Raw genomic sequence first — 18,818 nt, 5'->3', positions numbered from 1 at the left:
GGCTGTCTAGACAGCATGTCAGCAGAGTTAAGCTGATCTGAACAGTATCAGATATAGAAATCATACTCTGAAAGCAGCTCTACTCACCTGACTTGACATTCTATCAAGCTCTTTGTTGTCAAGAAGTAATACAGATTTGCATGATTAGTGAGGACTTGCACTGAGTACTTACTATTCTGAAGATAATATTATCAGATCTTAAAGAATTTGACAATTACTAACATCTTCTGATCATGAGTATCATACCTTCTCTGTGTGAGTGATAACTTCTTGAAGAAGAAGACTACTGATCTTCATTCACAGTGTCTTATAGACTCTGTGAAAAAGTCTTCTCTCACAGATAATTCATTGTCTGTTTTCTCAGAGATGATTATCTTCTGATTCTTTTAACATTGAAAGATCTTCAGTATCAACTGTGAAAAGATTTCACAGATCTCATTCTCAGATACATCAGTCTCACACTGACTGAGTAAGTTAGAATTAAAATGATTCAGTATCATGACATCTGTGAAAGCTTGTTTCAATTCTACAAATGCCTGTGTGATGTCTTGAGTGAGAATAAACAGTTTTATTTTCCTGTCTTTCACACTTCTCTTCAACAGATCTGTAAGAGAGGCAGTAATCTATGAATATACATAGATGAATTGTCTGTAGAAATTTGCAAATTCTAGAAACATCTGCATCTTGCAGTATGTCCGCAGCACTGGCTAGTTCTCAATGATGAAGACTCAGCTCCTGTTCATTGAAATGTCATTTATCTTAATAACATAATCTAAGAAATCAATCTTCTGCATGTAGAATGAGCATTTTTCAGTGTTTGTATAGAGTTAATGCTGTCTCAAGTAACTCAACACTTCTCAAACATGAGTATTATGTTCTTTCTCTGTTTTTGAGAAGATTAAAATGTTGTTCAGATATACTATACAGAAGATGTTAACAAGGCCCTGCAGCATCTCATTTATATAGACCTGGAAGATGGCTGAAGTATTACAAAGATTAAAAGATAAAACAAGATATTCAAAATTGTCATACTTGGTATGAAAAGCTGTTTTTTAAACATTGTCTTCATTAACTCTGATTCTATGATAGACATTCTGTATATCAATCTTTGAGAACATCTTTGCTTCAGATAATCAATTGATCATCTTGTTAATTAATAGTAATAAATAGTGATTCTTAACTGTCATCTTATTAAGACCTCTGTAGTCTATACATAGGTGTAGTCTATCATTCTTCTTGAGTACAAAGAGTATAGATGTCTCTGCTGAACTCTTTGATAAATGTATTCAGTTCTTTGATTGTGCTTCTTCAAGATATTTGCACAGAACATTCAACTTCTTTACAGACAAGTTGTAAAGAGACTCATACAGTGCTGTTACACTGTCTTCAAGATGAATCTTATATCATATCTTGATATCAGGAAACTTCACTACTTCTCTTTCTGAAAAGATATTCTTAAAATCTGTAAAGAGATGTTGTATATATCTATCTTCAATGACAGATACTGCTGCTAATCTTGCAGTGAGAGTGATGACTTCTTCATCTGTTTTCAAGTTTCAATCACCTGCTATACAGTATATTGACTCAATCTTTTTCTCAAGATTCTTCTGATGAAACTCTTCAGATTTCTCTATCACTGTCTCTTCATTAGTGAGGTGATACTATCACACCTGAGTGACTCAGTCAATGAGAGAATTGTTTTCTCTTAATTATGAAAGATCTAGAATGACATTCTCATCTATGATGTTAACTGTGTGAAGAAGCAGACTGCTCTTCTTGAAGATTTCTTCTAAGTCTGTGATCATATACTTTGCTTAGATTATGCTAAAATAATAATATTTTATTTCATCTGTAAATTTCACATGATCTGATGAATCTATCTTCTTTCAACTCTTTATCAAAGAAAAGGAATAGAATATGAAGTTAATATTCACTTCAGAGTTAAGTAGGCATCTCACTGATATCTTCTCATTCAGAGTATGCATTGTGATTGTAATATGAACTTGAAGATATGAGAATTATTAATTCTTTTCTTTCTCTTCTTTATCTTCTGTGAATACATTTATCAGAAGAGAAGTCAACTTTGAGAAGATATCTTCTCAGTTTCTTCTCTTCTTCAGCTTCTTGCAATCACTGATATAGTGATCATCAGCTTCACAGTTAAAACAGAGATCTTTGTTAAATCTTTTTTAACATTTCTTTGCAGTGAGTGAAGAATCAGAATACTTGAAATTCTTCTTTACTTTCTTCACACTGAAGCTGTCATGACATTATTTAGATCCTGTTATTGATTGCTTAGAAGAGGTCTTGTTAACCTTTTTCTCAGAGAATTGATTATTCAAATAGATTCAGAAAGTCAGGTTGACAAGCTCAGTGCAATTAATTGATAAACTCTGATATTGTAATATTATTATCTGCACCTTGTGAGTCAGCTTTATAAGATAAAGCTGTATTTTTAATTGATTCAAATCATCAGTCAATTCCTCTCAATATTCTTTAAATCTTATATTGAAATTGAAAGAATTCTCATTATCTCATTAATATAATGAGTTGAATCACTGCACTACTGTGAAGCTGCAGTTGCAGTGATCTTCAATTTAATCAAGTAGAAAGTTCTTGAATTCTTCTTAAGTCATGACAGCATTGATATGCTCAAGCTCTCTCTTCTTAATAGCTCAAGTAGTCACAGAGATGTCTTCAAGAAGGTTGACAGTGTATATTACTCATATCTCATAAGTATTATACTGGCTTAAGTTAAGATGGAATTTCTGTTCAAGAATACAAATAAAGCTGTGAAATTCAGATAAGATGTTTTCCTTGTATCTCAGAGAATCTCTGATCTTAATCTCTCTATCTTCATGATAGATGTAGGTGTGTAGAGACTGTGACAGTGATAGAATGATTGAAGAGCTCATGCCAAAATGTGCAGTGAATTCAGAAATCTTGGATTCCTGCTGAGATAGAGATGTACATACTCTAGAGAATGATGTAGTGTTTCTCTCAGAGAGTGAAGTCAGATTGATCTCAGCATGAGTGCATGAGGTCATATCAGTCTGTTAGAGCTTGACTGATTCAAATGTATAATCAGATTGAGTGATTTGAATTGTAATATAATAGAACTGAAGTGATGACTAGTCAGTGATAATATATAGAGATAGTTGTTTAAGAAGCTGTATAAGTGAGCTTGACTATCTTGCTTAAATAGTGAGCTTGTAGGCTACAGGATTATTGTGAGAATATCACAGATATGATACTTAGTATACTAAGAAGATTGTATGAGATATGTAGTAACTCTTGTGTATATTTCAGTAGCAGCAAAATGAATCACTGACTTCTTTGATAAGGAGTCAGCATCTAGCTATTCTATATAGACAATGGATGAATACCCTCCTCTCATTTCATAAGTAAGAATAGCCAGAGTGATACCTCAGCAGTGTCTCATTGCCAAGGAAGAGTAATCTGCTGACCTTGTATAGAAGTAGGGTTCTCATATTCATCAATCGGATCTTTCTATGATATATCCGAATGATGTCATAGGGTGGTTGGAAACCGGTTCAGACGGGATGAAATCATCTGCATGGAAGCGATGGGCCGTGTGGAACCGTAACGGGGCCTTGGCGCGGCCGGGAGCGTGACAGAAATCCCGCTTCTTGCGAATTCTTTACCTCTATTCCTATCTCTCATGTAATCAATAGGGCTAGCGGCCCTTGGCTACACACAACTATATAGACTGGAGTTCACAAATACTATTTATAACTCAGCTTGAATACTATTATACATTTAATCTCTACATTTTATCTTTCTACTGTGAATACTTCTAGTAGTTAATAGTACATATCACATCAAGCTGTAAACACCTGAATAATTGTCTGTGAGTACTTATTCTTATATTTCAAGCTCAGTCAGTCAGGAATCATTTGTTATAACTAAAAGAACTAGAAACTTATATACTTCAATCTCTGTAAACTCTACTGCAGACACTCAGAAGCAGTCACTCAAATCATGAATAATCTCTGTAAAAGAAGTCTCAGAGAACTTATCAATTACTTATGAAACATTATTCTCTGTATCTGTGACAGAGGAACTCTTCAAACTCATGAATAAACTAATCTCAGTGAAGAATATTCTTGAGCATCTCTCACAGAATCAAGCTATTTTTCTACAAGAAATACTTACTGCTTATAAATACTCTTGAACTGAGTCTCTAGACATAATCTTCAGAGATATCTATGAACTGAAAAGAAACTTTCTTAAGTTATAATCACTTAAGATCACTTATCAAATCACAATCTATAAAAGCTTTTATAAGTTTGTATTTGAAATTGACTCACAAGCCCAGCTGTGTGATATACAAGATAAAGAAACTGTTATCTATGTAATGACAGACCTCTATTATACTGAAGTCAAGAACTGGCTGAATTATCTAGAGAATGATTATAAGAGATTCTGCTAATCTGTTCTTAAAACCTATCTAGAGAATAAGTTGAGAAACTCTGTAAGCTGAACAGAGAACATCTGAGCTATGATTATCAATATTAGAAAAAGAGATGAGAAATCTGATAAAGACTACTTATAATGCTTTATAAAATTATGATATGAATTAGAATCTGTGAAAACAGAGCTCTGAAACAAGATCTGAATGATGATATTTATAAAGAGACTGAATAAAGATATACAGAACAAGCTTAATAAGTAAGACTCTAAGTTCTTGACTCTGAAGAAACTGATGACTCTCATTCATTACTTATAAATTACTGTGAGAGTCACAGATCTGTAGAGAGCAGATCACTGATCAATCTTATAAGAATCAGAATAACAGAGAACAGATTTATTAGAAAAAGATAATAAGATATAGAGAGATTTGTATCTGACTGCTGAGCAGAGAGAAAGAGCTTTATAAGCTTCTGTAAACAGAGTATATAATAGAGAGATTAAGAAAAAGAGACTCTGCTTTATCTGTTCTAAATTAGAACAGCTTCATATAAACTATTCAGATAAATTAAAATAGAAATTTGAAGAGTTATGAACAGAGTCAGTAACAGTTATTATTATTATTATTATTATTATTCTTTCATTATACTCATATGCAAGCGGAGCTTATGATGAGTCCTTGCGTGATGTTAAATACAGGTCAAGTGTTGATTATACAGGAGAAAATACAGGTGTTGAGACCACATCAAGATAACAAGAACATAGGAAAATACAAAGAAGTGACAATTAGATACATGCGATAATAACTTCCCAGCCCAGGAACATAGAGCGATTCATTGAAGTGATTTATACACCTCTGTATTTATTAGAAACCTGAGGTGCTTGAGTTCCGGATTTAATGTATCCCCTGCGGGTTTCGAACCCACGCGCCTTGGTTTCCCAAGCCAAGGCACTACCAGGTGGCTGCATTAATCATTCGGCCACCGGGGCAGTCAGTAACAGTCTTCTTAAGAGTCTTGAAGCTGATATCTGAATCTGTTACTTCTCTGATAAAAATACTTACTTATAAAAAGAGACTGAACTGCAGTGCTGCTACTCTGTAAGCATAAGAAGTATTGATAAACTCAGAATCTCAGATCACTGTAATGTCTCTAAAGCTTGCAGAGTGAATGAGCTGAAAGATGAAAACTGAGAATCTGTTCTTATAATAAGCAGAATGTGAGAACTCAGATCTGAGAGCTGAGAAACTTATAAGAGTTATCTTTGAATTACAAGATCTCTCTGAAATCTGAAGAAGATTTACAGAAACTGTGATTATTGTGAACATTACAGATAACATGTATTTAAGACTTATATAACTTCAAAGACACAATTCATATATAGCTATCTATAAGTTAGGTTTATACTTCTGATCAGTGTTAATAGACTTACTTATAAAGATAGAATCAGTTAATACTGCAGAGTTGATTAGAGAAGACAAGTCTATCTATATAATAACTTTATAAGTGTTAAAGAATCTTATAATCATGAAAACTGAGCTTCAGATATCAGAGAAATACTGAGATCTTACAGAGATATTCAGCTTAGTAAAGATAGCTGAGCTTTCTTCTCACTATAAGAAGAATCTGATAAAAGATTTAATAGAAGAGTAGAAACTCTTCTAAGAATCAATCTATAAGCTCTCTTATTATAAGACAGAGATCTTACAGATCTATATGAAGAAGAATCTGAAGAATAACTTTATCTGATCTTCACAGACTTTCATGAGAGTCTCTGTAATATTTGTGAAGAAGAAGAATGAACATCTCAGATTATATGTAGATTATTATAATCTGAACTTTAAGATAATAAAGAGCTGCTACTCTCTATCTCTGATTGAGAATGTAATCAACTGTCTTACATTATTATTATTATTATTCTTTCATTATACTCATATGCAAGCGGAGCTTATGATGAGTCCTTGCGTGATGTTAAATACAGGCCAAGTGTTGATTATACAGGAGGAAATACAGGTGTTGAGACCATGCCAAGATAACAAGAACATAGGAAATACAAAGGAGTGACAATTAGATACATGCGATAATAACTTCCCAGCCCAGGAACATAGAGCGATTTTATTGGAGCGATTTGTACACCTCTGTATTTATTAGAAACCTGAGGTGCTTGAGTTCCGGATTTAATGTATCCCCTGCGGGTTTCGAACCCACGCGCCTTGGTTTCCCACGCCAAGGTGCTACCAGGTGGCCGCATTAATCATTCGGCCACCGGGGCTCAACTGTCTTACAGAAGCTGTTATATTCACACAACTGAATATAATTAATATATATACACAGCTGTGAATACAGTCTGAGAATGAATGAAAGACTGTCTTTAGAACTGCACTGAAATTATTTGAATATTTAGTGATATCTTTTAATCTGACTAATGTCTCTGCAGTATTTCAGTCTTTCATTAATAAAACACTTTACATATATCTGAATATCTTTGTAGTAATATATCTGAATGATGTGATAATATACTCTGTAAAGAAGAAAGAACACACTGAGTATGTACAAAGTGTATTAAAGACCTTAGATGAGGCAGAACTATATATTAAACTTATAAAGTACAACTTCAGTATCTACTGAATTAATTTTCTAGAATATATAATTATCACAGATGATATTCAGATGAAATCTTCACAGATTGAGACTATTCTATTATAACTGAAGTTAACTAGTATTTATAAGATTCAGATCTTTCTGAGCTTTATGAATTTCTATAGATAGTTTATCTTTGCATTCATAAGAATCTTCTTAGCTCTTACAGACATGCTGAAGAGTGAAAATAAGAAGAAGTTATCTCATAAACAGAGAATAAAAAGATTATTGAGAAGAAAGAACTGTGAGAATTTTCTTATCTCAGAAGCTCACAGAGTCTTTATAAGATTGAAACAGACATTTGCAGATACAGTGATACTGTTTCACTTTGATTTCTTACTCTTAATCAGATTAAAGATAGATGTCTTCTTCTTTATAATTTCAGAAATAGTCTCATAACTACAGTTAAATGAGAACTGAGTTTCAGTGATCTTTTTCTTATGAAAGATACAATCTGTGAAGATCAACTATAGTATTCATGATCAGAAGCTTCTTATAATAGTGAAATTCTTTTATTACTGATATCACTACTTTGAGAACCTTATAACAGTGATTACTATTAGAACTGATTATATCAGCTTATAATAGTTTACTTTAATCAAGAAACTCTCACAGTGATAGATTTACTGAGCTCAAAGACTGAGTGAGTTCTGATTCAAGATAGAACATATTAAGAGAACTAAGAACTCAGTGAACAGACTCTCTCACAGATCAGACTATGTTAAGAAGACTAGAATAACAGATACAGAGAGACTAGAAAAGATAGAAAAGCTTTATAAGATGCTCAGACTGAGTATTATAAAGAGATTAACTGAAGAGTCTCTCAATTCTCTGTAAGAAAAGAAAGAAGAGAAAGAGAAAAAGTCTATATAACTACTCTCTATAACACTGAGAGTCAACACTCTGAGAATCTCTGTGAGAATTCTTGAAGAGAGTATCTATAATCTGAAGAATTTACAGGCTTTGAGAAGCACTGTGAAAGATCTGATATAAGAAGAAACAGAGTATAAGTCTTTATAAGATCTTCTATTCAGATTGTCTGAACTGTAACTGAAGAATGAATATACTCAGTATATTCAGAAACTGCTTATAGCAGGAATCAATTCTGCAGAAATAAAGAATTGAAGAGACTTAAATAATCTCTTATAAAGAGAGAGCTGGATTTATATGCCTGTAAATGAGTTTCTATGTATAGAACTTATTAAAAGATATTATAACTCTTCTCTAGTAAGTCATTTTATAGATACTAGAACTCATGAGTTGCTTACAAGAAAATACTTCTGACTGAAGATATGAGAACTTGTGAAGAAGATAGTGAATTCTTATACTATTTATCAGAATTCATGAGTAGTGTAGTTCAGACTATATGAAGAACTTACTTCTCTACTCATTTCACAAAAACCTTGAGAACAGCTAGAAATGAATGTTCTTATAAGTCTCTCTGAAAGTAAGAACATATATAATGCCTGCTTTAACAGTGTGCTGATGATAGTGAATTACTTTATCAAGATAATACACTTTATACTCACTTATAAGAACTTGAAGTTAAAGAATTTAACTCATATCTTCATCTGTAATATGATTCAGTTGTATAAATTATCTGTAAACATTGTCTCAGATAGAGAATTAATCTTTATAGAAGAGTTCTGATCTAATCTGATAACTATACTGAAGATCTCATGAGATCTAAGCACAGCTTTTCATCAATAGACAGATGATCAGATAGAATATTTAATAAGTATATTAAAACAGTATCTGCAGTACTTTGTCAATTACAATCAGAATAACTGAGTGTATTAATTATTACTTATAAAGTTTGTATACAATAACTCAAAGTATGTCAGTATAGATAAAACTCTCTTTGAGATACTCACTGAGACTCATTCACAGATGATCTTGATGAACTTATAAGAGTATACTATAGAGTGTAATAATATCTGTGAATGAGCTGAGAGAATTCAGAAGATTTGAGAGAAAGTCTGTGAATTCTTAAGAAAGACTCAAGAGTATCAGAAGAGATACTATGACTTTAAGCATATTATAAAGAGTTTTAAGAAAGATAATAGAGTCTGACTAAGTTTAGAAAACATTATTATACAGAGATCTAGTAAGAAGCTGAATCTCTTATAAACAGAGTCTTATAAGATTGTGAAGAAAGTTAGCTTATAGTTCTACAGATTAAAACTGTTATCTGAGTTACAGATATATAATATTTTTTATGTCTCTTTACTCTATAAATATAAGAAATTCTTAGAAGAGAACTCTGTAACTCATCACTCTATCTATGAAGTATTAGAGAGTGAAAGAGAATATCAGATTAAAGAGATTATTGACTCAGAGAAGTGAGATTATAAGCTCTGATTCAAGGTTCAGTGATAAGAGTATTCTGATAAGATGAATAAGTTCACTTAAGAATTATTCAGACAGATAAGATATCTGCAGAAGCTGAGACATGACTTTTATACTGTAAATTCTGATAAGTCAGAATAATACAGTCTTCACTAAGAATCTGATTATAATAAAGATATTAATACTGTCATTTATAAGTTCTAGTCTATAAGATAATGAGTTTCTACTGAGATGAATAGTTCACAGTGTATATAAGAAAAGAAGAAATTATATTCTTATTAAAAGTTAAAAAACAGAAAATAAACAGAGCTGTGAACACAATTTAGAGACTAATAAAGAAAAAATAAAGAAAATTCATATTCATATTCTTAATATCTGTGATACTTAATTTCTCTATAACTATCAATTTCTCTCTTCAAAGAAGCAGAGAGTATTATATCTGTAATACAGATAATTGTTATATTTAATATGAAAACTGTCAGAAATACACAGACTTCAGAGAAGCTGAACATCAGAGTATATATAGTTATAACAGAGTCTTAAAGACTGATTATCTGTGTATGTAATCAGATATCTCTTATAAAGCTGTGTCTGCTTTCTCAGTTATACTGAAGTATTCAGCTCAGAAATAATTGAGATATGAAGAGAGAGCTTATCTGTTTAGATTAACTCTCATTACAAATTCATAGTATTTACATTGTCTTAATTATCTGAATTTTATAAGTACTCAGAGACTCATCTCTCATTGATAATGAAATTGCAGAAATGTGTCATGATGTGAGAATCATTGATAGAGAATCTAGACATATTCACATATGTCTGATCAGAGATTGTATAAGCAGAAAAGAAGTGATCATAGACCTGTGAGACTGCAGAAGACACTGACAACACTGAGAGCTTTACAAGAACTGTTAGCTAGAATCTGTAAGAAATTACTTATGAGAAGACTTACAGTAAAGAAGAAGACTGTACTGCTTGAAGTCAGAGACTGATCTGAGAGAGGCATGAAATGAGTTACTGATCTGAAGATCAGATACAGTGACAGAGCTGAGAAGAATAAAGATACAGTTATGAACAGCAGTGTCTCTACTTTATCAGCTAGTAAAAAGTAATCAGAGAAGTTATAGAAACACTTATAAGAAGCTCAGTAGTAATCAGACATTGTTTATAAAGATATTAAAATTAAAAAAATTTTTATTCTTGAGAAGTTCTTGAATTAATATATAGATATTGTTAGAAACACTCTCTCTCTATTATCTGAGTGAAAACACTTCATAGATGAATGAAGATACTCACAGTTTATAAGAAAGAGAGCTGTTATAGAAAAAGAGAAAAGAAGATAAGATTTCACTGACAGATCTGAGATATTTATACTACTTTAAAGAGGTTTACTTACACTGTAAGTGATTCTGTGAAACAGTCAGATCACTCTAGTAAACAAGAGTGATTATAAATTACAGATCTGAATCTTTCTATATAACTATAAAGAGTGATTGCAGACTGCAGATATCTTGATTCTATAATTTTATAGAGTTAATGAAAGAATGAAAAATTCCTCATAATTCTACAGTATCAAAGAACAATGATTTATAAGAATGAGTGAAAGATTAACTCATGAATACTTCTCTTTAATAGAGATAATCTCATAGAGAGTGATTTATCTGTGAGATGAATTTATGTAATGATCACATAAGAATCTTGTAAAAATGATTGAAAGTTAACTGAAATTCTTCTATATGAAAGATAAGAGATGAATCTATGTGATAGTCAGAGAAGAATCTGTAAACTATAAAGAATCTTACAGAATAAGAAACTGAGTAACAGACTCTTTTCTCTTTGTAATAATAAGAGATTTTTCCTCACTGAGATTTTTTATAGATATGAAGAATTTTTAGTGAGTATTACTACAGTACTGAGCTGATTCTATGAAGTCACTCAGTGAAAGACTTTACAGACAAAGTCTTAGAGAGAGAGAAGTATATAAGAAATCTCACTTCTTACAAATTCTTTATCTCTATTTCTATCTCTCATATAATTAATAGAGCTAGCAGCCCTTGGCTATACACAACTATATAGACTGAAGTTCATGAATACTATTCATAACTCAGCTTGAATGCTATTATACATTTAATTTCTATATTTTATCTTTCTACTGTGAATACTTCTAGTAGTTAATAGTACATATCACGCCAAGCTGCAAACACCCGAATAATCGCCTGCGAGTACTTATTCTTACACTCAGACACGGTCACACGGTCAGTCTAGTGATGACTTCTTCATCTATCTTCAAGTCTCAGTTATTTACTACACAGTATATTGACTCTATCTTTTTCTCAAGATTCTTCTGATGAAACTTTTCAGATTTCTCTATCACTGTCTTTTCATTAATGAGATAGTATTATTATATCTGAGTGACTCACTTAATAAGAGAATTGTTTTCTCTCAATTATAGAAGATCTAGAATAATATTCTCATCTATAATATTAACTGTATAAAGAAGCAGACTACTCTTCTTAAAGATTTCTTCTAAGTCTGTGATTACACACTTCACTTGAATTATGTTAAAATAATGATATTTTATTTCATTGATAAATTTCATATAATCTGATGAGTCTATCTTCTTTCAATTCTTCATTAAAGAAAAGAAATAGAATATAAAGTTAGTATTCACTCTAAAGTTAAGTAGATATCTCACTGATATCTTCTCTTTTAAGATATATATTATGATTGTAATATAAACTTGAAGATGTAAGAATTATTAATTCTTCATTTTTTTCTCTTCTTTATCTTCTGTAAATACATTTATCAGAAGAGAAGTTAACTTTGAGAAGATATCTTCTAAGTTTCTTCTCTTCTTCAGCTTTTTATAATCACTGATATAGTAATCATTAACTCTGCAGTTAAAATAGAGATCTTTATTAAATCTTTTTTAACATTTTTTTACAGTGAGTGAAGAATCAGAATACTTGAAATTCTTCTTTACTTTCTCTATACTGAAGCTATCACAGTACTGTTTAGATTCTGTTATTAATTACTTAGAAGAGATCTTATTAATCTTTTTCTCAGAGAATTGATTATTTAAATAGATCTGAGAAGTCAGATTAACAAGCTTAGTATAATTAATTAATGAACTCTGATATTATAATATTATTATTCACATCTTATAAGTCAGCTTCATGAGATAAAGCTGTGTTTTTAATTAATTAAAATTATCAGTTAATTTCTCTTAATATTCTTCAAATCTTGTATTAAAATTGAAAGAACTCTCATTATATTATTAATATAATAAGTTAAACTACTATACTGCTGTGAAGTCACAGTTGCAGTAATCTTTAATTTAATTCAGTAGAAAGTTCTTAAATTCTTCTCAAGTTATAACTAGACTGACCGTGTGACCGTGTCTGAGACCAGGACCAGATTTTTTGATAGTCTCATTATCAATTCGACTGATTCAATTACACGGTTTTAACATTAGATAGTAGTTCCATACTGTCCCAGTGAGACTTACTGTCTACTCTTGTCACATTTTCCAAATGAGATCATGATTTCCACTTCTCAATTTAAATTATTTTTATTGCTTTAAATGACTTTAAATCTTATTTGAGTGTTATCAAAAAGCGTTACTTTTTAAAAAATTAAAAATAGTCTAAAAAAAACCTTAAAATATCTAAAAATAGTAGAATGAGACTAAATGGGACCAAATGGGACCACTTTCTCATTTTTTTCAAGTCATGATTTCATTTTAAGATCTGATATATAGTCACTTTACATGTTTTTTTGATAGCCAGTCCCAGCGGGATTCACGCCAAGAAATGTATGAGACCAGACCAAATGGGATCAAACATGAAATTCATGGTCCCAGCGGCCAGTCTAGTTATAATAGTATTGATATACTCAAGCTCTCTCTTCTTAATAACTCAAGTAATCACAGAGATGTCTTTAAGAAGATTGACAGTGTATATTACTTATATCTTATAACTATTATACTGGCTCAGATTAAGATGAAATTTCTGTTTAAGAATACAGATAAAACTAGACTGACCGTGTGACCGTGTCTGAGACCAGAATCAGATTTTTTGATAGTCTCATTATCAATTCAACTGATTCCATTACATGGTTTTAACATTAGATAGTTATTATTATTATTCTTCAATTATAGATGTATGCAGTCAGAGACTATGACATCTACCTGAGAACTTTAGTTCTCAGAGTTTTTTCTATGTCTGTAAAGTTAACTATTATACATTCATCAATTTCAGATATGCAAAATCAGAAAATTCCAGCCCAGAATACAAAAACTGTTTACAAATTGCAGTGTTTTAACATCTTTTGATACTTTGAAATCATTTAACAATATCATGACAAAAGAAAAGAGAAAAAGAACACAGTCTCAAAGATAGACACATTAAATAGATAGATAGAAAGAAATTGAAAGAAAAAGATAAAGAAAAAGATAAAGTAAAGAGAGACTATAATAAAACAAATTATTAAAAGAGAGTGTATAGCTGTTTTAACAGACTATATCTGATTGATTTCCTCCTCTTCATATTCAGATAATTCTGAATTTAGTCATTTTCTTATAGCTGCTTGAGTTTCTGATAGAAAGTCTATTAAGTATTTAATTCCTGTCTCAGTTGAGAATAAGAATCTCATATTTAATTGATTTAGATCATACTTCTCTTTCAATCTGGCTCTGAGACTATTGTATAATACACAGTGCATTATAATATGCTCAGAATTCTCATTTGTATTGCAGAATGAGCATTCTATTGAGTCAAATCTATCATCAAATCTTTGTATATAAGATTTGAAATAGCCATGTCCTAGTTTCAGCTGTATTATAGATGAGAATATTTTCTTTTTATATTTAATTGAACAAGATTTCCACTTGGGTTTTGTTTCAAATCTTGAATAATGTATACTCTTCTTTTGTTTCTGCCAGCTTTCATTCCACTTGTCTAAACAAGATTCTTTTATTTTTCTCTTTATAAAAGATCAGAACATAATTTTTTGAATAGATCTGCTTAATTCTGCACTCTTTTTTGCAGCTGAATCAGCCAATTCATTGCCATGAATATTCATATGAGCAGGAACCCAGTGCAGATGAATTATCAGCTTTGATATTCTTCTCTTTTGAATTTTCAAAACAGAGTTTAAGATCAGTTCAAGATTCATTTGATCATTATGAATCTGACTATTTCTAAGTCTTTTTAAAGCAGCTTGACTATCAGAGAATATTCATGCCTCTTTCAAACAATTTCCTCTTTTATGAGATTTTATTTCAATGAGTTTGAAAGCTTTCACTATTACAAATAGTTCAGCATCAAAGACTTCACATTCAGAGCCTAGATTTCAGAAATCTGAGATAAAATTAATATTATCTTCAGTATAAGCAATGCCTGCGCCTAATCTATTCAAGTTCTCATTTTTTGAGCCATCTGAATAAATCAGAATAGAGTCTTTTATATTGATTGTAGAAATTCTCTTCAAATGCTGTTCATATTCTTTCTCTTTTGATAGTTCACTTATTTATAAGTCTATAAGAGATTCAAGCTTTTCTCTCCAGAGAGATAACTTCTCATGATCAACTTTTTCAACATTTAAAGAAGAAAATTGATTTTTAATCAGAGAGTATAGTCTGTACAGTTGAGAAGGTATTTTCTTTGAAGAATTATTTTCATTCCAATCAAGAAATCTATTCCAATCCAGTTCATTTCCAGAGTTAATTGATGGAAAAACATTAGATAGTAGTCTCATACTGTTTCAGTAGAACTTACTGTCTACTCTTGTCACATTTTCCAAATAAGATCATGATTTTCACTTCTCAATTTAAATTATTTTTATTGCTTTAAATGACTTTAAATCTCATTTGAGTGTTACCAAAAAGCGTTACTTTTTAAAAAATTAAAAATAGTCTAAAAAAACCTTAAAATGTCTAAAAATAGTAACTTTATATCAAGAATGAGACTAAATGAGATCAAATGAGATCACTTTCTCATTTTTTTCAAGTCATGGTTTCATTTTAAGATCTGATATATAGTCACTTTACATGTTTTTTTGATAGCCAGTCCCAGCGGGATTCATGCCAAGAAATGTATAGAATCAGACCAAATGAAATCAAACGTGAAATTCATGATTTCAGCAGCCAGTCTAGATAAAACTGTGAAATTCAGATAATGTATTTCTCTTATATCTTAGAGAATCTCTGATCTTAATCTCTCTATCTTTATAATAGATGTAGATGTGTAGAGACTGCAGCAGTGATAGAGTAATTGAAGAACTTATATTAAAATATACAGTGAGTTCAGAAATCTCAGATTTCTGCTAAGATAGAGATGTACATACTCTAGAGAATAATGTAGAGTTTCTCTCAGAGAGTGAAGTTAAGTTGATCTCAGTATAGATATATAAGATTATATCAGTCTATTAGAGCTTGACTGATTTAAACTTATAATCAGATTAAGTAATTTAAATTGTAATATAATAGAACTGAAGCAGTGATGAGTTAACAGTATTATATAGAGATAGTTATTTAAGAAGTTATATAAGTGAGCTTAACTATCTTGCTTGAATAGTAAGCTTGTAGACTACAGAGTTATTATGAGAATATCACAGATATAATACTTAGTATACTAAGAAAATTGTATAAGAAACACAGTAACTCTTGTATATATTTCAGTAGAGAAAAAACAAATCACTGACTTCTTTGATAAAGAGTCAGCATCTAGCTATTCTATATAGATAATGAATGAATATTCTTCTCTTATTCTATAAGTGAGAATAGTCAGAGTAATACCTCAGCAGTATCTCACTGTCAAGAAAGAGTAATCTGCTAATCTTATATAGAAGTAAGATTCTTATATTCATTAATTGAATCTTTCTATGATATATCTGAATGATGTCATAGAGTGATTGAAAACCAGTTCAGACAGAATGAAATCATCCGCATGAAAGTAATAGACCGTGTGGAACCGCAGCGAGGCCTTGATGCGGCCGGGGGCGTGACAGTATCAGACATTTTATCTGAAACTGTAATTATTATTCTTCTATTATCTTATAAAAGAACTGTAGAAAAGATGTACTGAAATTACTCAATATCTCTGATAAAATCTGATAGAATGTAGTAATTAACTTTGCTATTAATCTCTCTGAGAGTAAGAGTTATACAAATATTCTAATTATTATTGACTGATTGAGTAAGAGTGTAATATTAAAGTCTTGTGATAAGATGAATACTGAATAAGTCACTGAAATCTTTCTACAGAGCTTATTCTATCAGATATATAACTTACTGAAATCTATAGTATCTGATTAAGACTGTTAATTTATAAGCACTTTCTGAACAAGAATCTGTCAAGTTCTTAAGATTATATACTATTTATCAACTGTTTATCACTCTGAGATTGATAATATATTAGAATTAATAATTCAGACTGTAAAGAACTATCTTTATAAGTTCTTTAATTATTTATAAAATGATTGATATAATCTTCTTCTATACACAGAGATTACTATCAATGATTAAAATATCATTTTAATAGATATAAGCCTGTTCTTTCTTATATATAAATATTATATAAAAGTTTTGAATTTTCTAGAGATTACACAGTTCACACTGAACTTCTGCAGTCTGATTCAGATTGCTGATAATATAGTAATAAAGCTTAGAGATATCTATGATTAAGCAGAAGCTTTTATAATAAGTACTAAACAGAATTAAGAAGATTGAACTAATATTCACTAAGATTCTGCTAAGTAATATGAGATAGAAGATCTGATGTGATTGAATTTTAAGAATATATAAATTATATACTTATCTCATACACTGAATTATTATTATATTAAATATAAAGTGATAAAAGTTCTAGACAGTTATAATTATCATCTTAATACATTATCAGAGATTTATAATATCTTTTATACAAGCTTACTTTATCACACTGTCACTGATCTGTTCTCTTCTCAACTGACTTCTGATTAACAGTTGTCAGAAATTGTAGAAGAAGATAATGAACTTAAGTGAGAGATTAAAGATATTCTTAATAAGAGACTCTACAGCTATGATTAATAATATCTTGTAAAATGAGTTAGCTATGATCATCTGATCTGAACTCTGAGCTTTATATTATTTAAAACAGCAGCTCTTAATTAATAAGAACTACATACAATCTCATCTCTGAAAGAAGAGAGATAATATGACAGACTGCATCTGATCAATTATATAGACTATTTTATTACACTTCATAGATCTCACTGAAAGCTTCAATTCTCAAGTATCAATTCTTGGCTAAAGAATCTATGAAATTCCTGTTCTTTCACCCCGAAGCTTTATTATATATGTATATAAATATTCACTTTAATTACTGATTCTTATACTTTCTCTTTCTTTTCTTCTTTAACATTTTTCACTTTGTTAAATAAGATCTATAAATATCATACTGATCTATTCAGTATAGGCCTCTTATATTAATCAGTCTATTTATAAAGATAAGTATTAGTTAGAGAAAAACAAGCATTAGATGATTAATTACATTAATATAATTAATTATCTAATACTCATTTTCATCTAACACTTGTCTTTGTAAATCAATTATAATCAACTTTAAATGTTAATATCTTAATAAATATTCATTATTTTAATTTTTTAATTTGTAATCTATAAATATTAAGACTTATAGTATAATATAATTCAAAATTATTATAATATAGTTAAAATTAATTAAAATATAGATTCAATTAGAAAATAAAATACAGTAAAATAAAATATATAATATTTTATTATAAATTAAGAAATATGTATTATATATTATTAAAAATAATAATTCTTATATAAATATATTATAATTTAATAAATATTAAATTATTTTATATAAGAATTCTATAATTTAATTTTTAAGAATTTTTTTATTTTTTTATTATAATTTTCTTTATAAATTACAAGTAAAATATTGAAAATTCTTAAAATTTTAAATTTTGAAAAATAATTTATTAAATATAAATATATTTAAATGATTTGATATAATAATTTATTTAAATTACAATTTTAAAGTATAAATAATACACAGTTATTACAAAAATAATATTTTAAAATATAAAAATTTATATAAAAATTTAAATAAATCAATAATAAATAAGAATTTCAAGATAAAATTTTATATTTTATTAAAAATATATATAATCTATACGATATTTAATTTTTATTTGAAAATAATTTATATTTATAAATATATTTATAAATATGAACTGTGTATTTTATTTTAAAATAGTATTTTAAAAAGCTTAATAAATTAATAATTATATTTTATTTTCTTATAAAAATTTAATATAATATAATATATATCTACAAATTATTATTCTGTTTTTTAGAATAGTTTTAAATAAATATTCATTGATATATGA

The 18,818-nt window shown here is 29.4% G+C and overlaps 1 pseudogene across 1 annotated transcript; it reads right to left on the bottom strand.

Annotated features, from left to right (window-relative positions):
* Window positions 1-6,613: 6,613 nt before the first annotated feature.
* Window positions 6,614-6,702, bottom strand: BDCG_16428 (annotated as a pseudogene). The gene has a single exon. The product of its transcript is annotated as a tRNA-OTHER (tRNA).
* Between the last annotated feature and the right edge of the window lie 12,116 nt (window positions 6,703-18,818).

This window comes from Blastomyces dermatitidis (genome assembly GCF_000003525.1).
Source record: "Blastomyces dermatitidis ER-3 genomic scaffold supercont1.2, whole genome shotgun sequence".
NCBI classification, from domain to species: Eukaryota; Fungi; Ascomycota; class Eurotiomycetes; order Onygenales; family Ajellomycetaceae; genus Blastomyces; species Blastomyces dermatitidis.
This window is presented reverse-complemented; position numbering and strand designations above follow the sequence as displayed.